This window comes from Macrotis lagotis, chromosome X (genome assembly GCF_037893015.1).
Source record: "Macrotis lagotis isolate mMagLag1 chromosome X, bilby.v1.9.chrom.fasta, whole genome shotgun sequence".
NCBI classification, from domain to species: domain Eukaryota; kingdom Metazoa; phylum Chordata; class Mammalia; order Peramelemorphia; family Peramelidae; genus Macrotis; species Macrotis lagotis.
This window is the reverse complement of record NC_133666.1, coordinates 625,753,992-625,760,595: the sequence shown is the minus strand read 5'-3', so window position 1 is coordinate 625,760,595 and position 6,604 is coordinate 625,753,992. Positions and strand designations below refer to the sequence as shown.

Sequence of the window (6,604 nt, the reverse complement as noted above, 5' to 3'; positions counted from 1 at the left end):
TAATAACATGTGTTTGTGTAGATTTCTTTGGGTTTCCCTCCCACCTACAAGGGGGGATAGATCTGGGTCTGTTCCTCCTACCCTCAGCCACTCTACAAGAAAGCTGTGTTTTATATGATATCACGTGTATGATTGATGTCTTTTTACTTTCCTTCTCAGTGGGAGAAGGGATAGGAGAGAGAATTTGGAACTCAAAACTTAAGAAAAAAGGAATGTTCAAATAAATAGGGGAAAAAATGAAAGAATGATGGATGAAGCAAGAAGATCCTAATGGAGAAAGGAGTTAAGATTTAAGATGGAGAGCTGGTTTTGACTAAGGAGGGAAAAAGGAGAGGTTAGGGCAGAAACAGAGTGTAGGGGGCTCACATCTGCTGCTCTCAATCTTCATAGTGAAGTAGGAAGTAAGGCCATCTTTTAGGGAACTAGAGAAAGTTTTTAACTGCTGTGGGGAATGTGATAGGGATCAAGGAGAGATGCATAGAAAATTTGCAGTGCAGCATTGGGAGACTAGATAGTGTCATAGGGTACAGTCAGCTCAATCTGTGATCCTTAAGAGCAATTTAGTAGTTTTAAGAGGAGGTGGATGGATTGTGGTGGTAACCCAAGGTTACAGATAAGAGTAGGGTTGCTAATCTAGCCTTTCTGTGGCACTCTAAAGTTTGCTAGCGCTTTACAAATAACTCATTTGATCTTCCCCACAACCTTGGGAGGTAGGTGAGATGAAATGACTTTCCTAGAGTCAACTAGGAAGGGTGTGAAGCAGGATTTGAATACAGATCTTCCTGACTAGGTCCAGTGCTCTCTCCACAGTGCTACATAGGATAGTGAGGTCAGGGACCCAAAGATGGAAGATAGTATGTTTGGATGGTATAATCTTTTAAAGTGTATCAAATATGGCAGCCAAAACTTGAGGCTGCATTTCATGGGATAGGGTTTAGAGGGGTGATAATTAAATTACCATGTAATTCTGTCCTGTTCACACCATGTCTGGAAATATTGTGTTCGTTGCTGGGTGCTCCATTTTAGGAAGCCTCAGCAAGCACTGGCTATGTCCCAGGCATGTTAAGCACTGGGTAAACTTAGAAAATCAAGTACAGTCTGTGCCTTCAAAAAGCTCTTGGTCAATGGAGGAAGCAACATATAAACAATGGTGCTCATACAAGTAGAGATTGCAAGTGGAAGTAACCTCACAGAAAAGATAATTAGCAGTAAAGGAGGAGGAGCTGGAAAGGCCTTTCTTGCAGAAGGTTCAATTTAAGCTGAGGTGAATAGGAAGAGCCTTCCAGGCATGGGAATGGCAAGTAAACTGATGTGACATTGGAAGAATATAGACTGTAAAAGGCAAGTTGGCAAGCTTTCATTAAGGACCTATGTGCTAAGTATTTGGGATACAAAGGTCTTAAACTCCCTGCTCGAATGGGGAAATATCAACATACAAATTTATCCAGTAAAGTGTGTGGATAATAAAATGGAGCTAATGGAAGAGGGAAGGCCCAGCATTAATGGGAGTCAAGAAGACAGCTTAAAAAGACTAAAATTTCCCACTGCATCTGGGGCCATCTCCAGTCATTCTGATGCACATCTGGTCACTGGACCCAGATGTCTGTGGAGGAGGGAGTGAGATTGGTGACTGCACAATTCTCCCTCACTAAACTCCAGGTCACTTGCAAGTCATGATATCACTATAACTGACAAAGACTGGAAAAGTAGCAGGGGGAAAAGTGATGAAGGACTTTAAAAGGTGGATTTAACATCCTGGAAATAAGCAGTATCCACTAGTTTGTTGAGAGAGTGGATGACATTAAAATCACCACTAGCTTGAGTGGAAGTGGGTAAAGATGGCATAGGAGACCAATCAGCAGGCTATTGTAATGGTCCAGGTGTGAAGTATTAGGTTAGCCATACCAATGGAGAAAATAGGATGTATGTGAGAGATGTGAAAGTTGGAATGAGACTTGGCAAGAGCTTAGATATGCTCATCTTTCATTTTTTTCTTAAGAGGAGCAATGATATCATGAGTGATGTCTCGACTTTCTCATGAATTGGACTGAAATGAGCCTGAATTGCACAAAGTCATCAATTTCTCTTCCTGAGTTATTAAGGTCTGCTGGCAAAATGTAAATCAAGGCTCCTAGAGAGCTCCTAGACCAGAGATGCAGTAGATAATCTTGGTGTCTCTGATTTCTGCCTATTTTCAATCACCTTTATGGCTATAGGAACAAATTTTTCACATGCTTGGGGTAGACAGACACCCTGCCCAAGAGATTTGAGTCCTGATTGTGCTTAACTTGGTTTAGCCCATCTGCTGAGACTTTACTGGGGAGGTGACCTCTATTCATGCTACAACTTCTCAGAGCTAAAGGTGAGAGTTGGGTAAAGGTGGACAAAAGTCATGAGCATCTGGCTTGGCATGCCCTCACTAGTGCTGTAGGCATTAGTCCTACTTACACATCCCATATACCCTAATTAGATAAGTGAGGAGTTGAGGATGATGGCTATGTTGTGAGTCTGGCTAAATGTTGGTGATACCTTCAGAAAACAGTAAAGAGAAAATTAGGAGAGGGCAAAATCATGGAAATTCATGAGTGGAGCAAATCCAGAAAAGGGCAGTTGGTGATATAAAGGCAGCAGCGAGGACTGAGAGAGGCCATTGATAGATTGCACATGTATAACCTATGTCAAATTTTTTGCATGGGGAGAGGGGAAGGGAAGAGGGAGGCAGAAAAATGTGAAACTCAAAAGATTAAGAAAACCATCTTTGCATGTATTAGAGAAAAAATATTTAAAAATTTTTGGAGAATACATTTTCAGTAGAATGATGAAATTGGAAGCCATACTTTGGAGATAAATGAGAAAAAAAAAAGGAAGAGGTGGCACCTAGTGTAGGTGCCATCATTGTCCGGAGAACACCTAGAAGGCAATAGATTTCCATGTCATGAAGATTGGTTAACAATATTGGAATATTTAACATTTAGAAGAGAAGACTCAAATGGGGAAAGTAGCTGGGGGAGTTGTTTCAGGTATGTTTGAGTTGTCATAGGGAGGAATGATTAGCATTGTTTTGCTTGTCCTCAGAGGTCAATCAGTCAAGTTATCAATCAACAGAAATTAAGCATATGCTATGTTACAAAAAAGAGGCCCCTAACCTTAAAAGAGGTTACAGTCTAATGAGGGAGAGAAAATATTCAAACCAAGCTATATACAGGATAAATATGAAGTGATAAACAGAGGAGATTGCGAAAATCTTCCTGAAAAAGATGAGTTTTTATTTTTTTCCCAAATACATGTTATCCCCATTACATTTATTAGTAAACACATGCACATGTATGTTTTTAAATTAGAAAATTTCCTCCCACCTTCCCTTCCCACCCCCTCCCCCCCAGCAGTGAACAGTCATGTAAATATTGTACACATTTGTGTTAAACATGTTTATAGATTAGTCATTTTTGGTATGAGAAATTAAGATTAAGGGAAAGAAATAAGAGATTTTTTTAAAGAACAAATGTAGTGTTTGTCAGATTCTGAAGGGTTTTTTGTTTTGCTTTGCTTTTCTTCCCCTGGATGTGGTTAGCATTGTCCATAGCCTGTCTGCTAGGGTTGTCCTAATGTTCTGGACTGCTGAAAGCAGCTGCATCCACCAGAGTTGATCATCTCACAATGTTGTTGTTAATGTGCACAGTGTTCTCTTGGGCCTGCTCTCTTTTCTCAGCACCAGATCCTGTAACTCATTCCATGCTTCTCTAGTCTGACCAGTTATGGTTTCTTAATAGTATTCCATAATATTCATATAACCATAACTTGTTTAACCATCCCCCAATTGATGGGCATCCCCTCAATTTTCCAATTCTTTGCCACTACAAAAAGAGCTGTTGGAACATGTGGAAGCTTTCCCATTTTTTTATGATTTCTTTTGGATATAGGCATAGAATTGGAATTGCTGAGTCAAAGGGTATGGACAGATTGTTCCATATTGCTCTCCAAAGTGGTTGGATCAGTTCACAACTCTACCAGCAATGCATTAAATGCCTCAATCTTCCCGCAACCTCTCCAACATTGATCATTTTCCATTTTTGTCATCTTAGGCAATCTTATACCTGTGAGGTGATATCTCATAGTTTTAATTTGCATTTCTCTAATCAATAATGATTTGGAATATCAAAGTTTTATTTCTTCATTTGAAAACTTGTCTGTTCACATCTTTTGACCATTTATCAATTGGGGAATGACTTGCCTCCTTATAAATTTGATGCAATTCTTTATATATTTTGGAAATCAGACCTTTAACAGAGTTGAAGATTGTTTCCCAGCTTTCTGCTGTCCTTCTAATTTTGGCAGCACTGATTTTATAGTGCAAAAACTTTAAATTAAAGTCAAAATCATTCATTTTGCAGTTTTATAATGTACTCTATTTCAGTGTTTGGTTACAAATTTGTCTCCGTTCTGTAGATCTATCAGATATAATTTGGCTATCTAGAATATTTCTTGGTCTATTAATTTATCAATGATGTTGCCCTTTCTGTCTAAATCCTGTACCCATTTTGACCTTATTTTGGTATAGGGTGAGAGATGTGGATCTATGCTAGTTTTTGCCATACTATTTTCCAGTTTTCCCAATGATTTTTGTCAAATAATGAGTTCTTATCCCAGAAGCTGACATCTTTGAGTTTCTCAAACAGTAGATTACTGTAGTCATTTACTACTGTTTCTTTTGAATCTATCCTAATTCACTGATCCATTACTCTTATTTCTTAACTAGTACCAGGCAGTTTTTGATGACTGCTGCTTTATAGTATAGTTTTAGGTCTGGTAGAGCTAGGCCACCTTCTTTTACATTTTTTTCATCAGTCCCCTTGCTACTCTTGCCTTTTGTGGCTCTAGATGAATTTTGTTACTGTTTTTTCTAGTTCAGTAAAGTAATTATTTGGTAGTTTGATTGGTAATTTAATTTGGGTGGAATTGTCTTTTTTATTATATTAGCTCAACCTAACCATGAGCAGTTGACATTTTTTCAATTAGATCTGACTTTATTTGTGTGAGAAGTGCTTTATAATTGTGTTCATATAGTTTCTGGGTTTATCTTGGGAGGTGGATTCCCAAGTATTTAATGTGGTCTACAGTTACTTTAGATGGAATTTCTCTTTCTATCTCTTGATCTTGGAATGCTTCATGAATTTTCCTGTCATCCTTGAGCAGGGGCTATTGTTAATCTTCTGTATTGTTCCAATTTTAGTGCATGTGCTGCCGAAGCAAGCATTATCTCTTGCTCTTGTGATTTATTGTTCATATATGGAAATGCTAATGATTTATGTGAGTTTATTTTATTTCCTGCTACTTTGCTGAATTTGTTAATTGTTTCAAGGAGTTTTTTAAGATGATTTTCTTGAGTTCTTGAATACCATCATATCATCTGCAGAGTGAAAGCTTTGTTTCCTCATTGTCAATTCCGATTCCTTCAATTTCTTTTTCTTATTACTAAAACTAATATTTCTAATACTCTATTAAATGATAATGGTGACAGGCATCCTTTTTTCATCCCTGATCTTACTGGTAATGCTCTGAGTTTATCTCCATTACATATAAAATTTGTTGATGGTTAGATAGCTACTACTTATTATTCGAAGGAAAACATTTATTACTAAACTTTTTAGTGCTTTTAATAGGAATGGATGTTATATTTTATCAAAGGCTTTTTCAGCATCTATTGAGATGATTTCTATTGGTTTTGCTATTGATAGGTTCAATTATGTTAGTGTTTTCCTAATATTGAACCATCCCTGCCTACCTGGTATAAATCCTACCAGATCATGCTGTATTATCCTAGTAATTACTTGCTGGAATCTCATTGTTGGAATTTTATTTAAGATTTTTGCATCAATGTTCATTAAGGAGATTTGTCTATAATTTTCGTTGTTTTGGTTCTTCCTGGTTTAGGTATCAGCACCATGTTGGTATTATAAAAGGAATTTGGCAGAATTCCTTCTCCTATTCTTTTAAAAAATAGTTTATGTAGAATGGGAATTAATTATTCCTTAGATGTTTGGTAGGATTCATTTGTAAAGTCATCTGGACCTGGAGACTTTTTCTTAGGGAGTTTATTGATGGTTTCTTCAATTTAAAAGATGGGATTTTAGTTGCAACTCACAGAAGGCCAGAGAAGCCAGGCATAGGGACTTGGAGCTGAGAGATGGCTATCTTATTCATGGAAAGCAGATGCATTGTAGACTAGATTCATTGGATCCAGTAAAGAGCTAGGAACAGTGGGTAAAAGTTTGAGGCAAGTTTCAGCCAGATGTAAGGAAAACTTCCTTTAAAAAATAACCATGATACATCACAGTTACATTGTATACTTTATTAACTCTTTTGTTCCTTTAAATAATCCTATGAGATAAATGTTTTCTCTCCATTTTTCACCTGAAGGAAGGTAGGCTCAAGTAGAACTCTAAAATTTTCCAAAAGAGAAATAGGTTGCCTCAGAAGGTAAGAAATTCATTCTTAGAGATAGTTCAAGCAAGACTGGATAGCCACCTGTGAGAGATGTTTTAGCAAAAATCATTGGTTAGACTAGATGGACAGTGGAATACTCTTCAACTGTGACTCTTTGAAA

The 6,604-nt window shown here is 37.4% G+C and overlaps 1 non-coding gene across 1 annotated transcript; it reads right to left on the bottom strand.

The window, feature by feature from the left end:
- Positions 1-5,148: 5,148 nt before the first annotated feature.
- Positions 5,149-5,254, bottom strand: LOC141503742 (U6 spliceosomal RNA). Its single transcript, XR_012473065.1, has one exon. It is a non-coding gene; the product is annotated as a U6 spliceosomal RNA (small nuclear RNA).
- Positions 5,255-6,604: the final 1,350 nt, after the last annotated feature.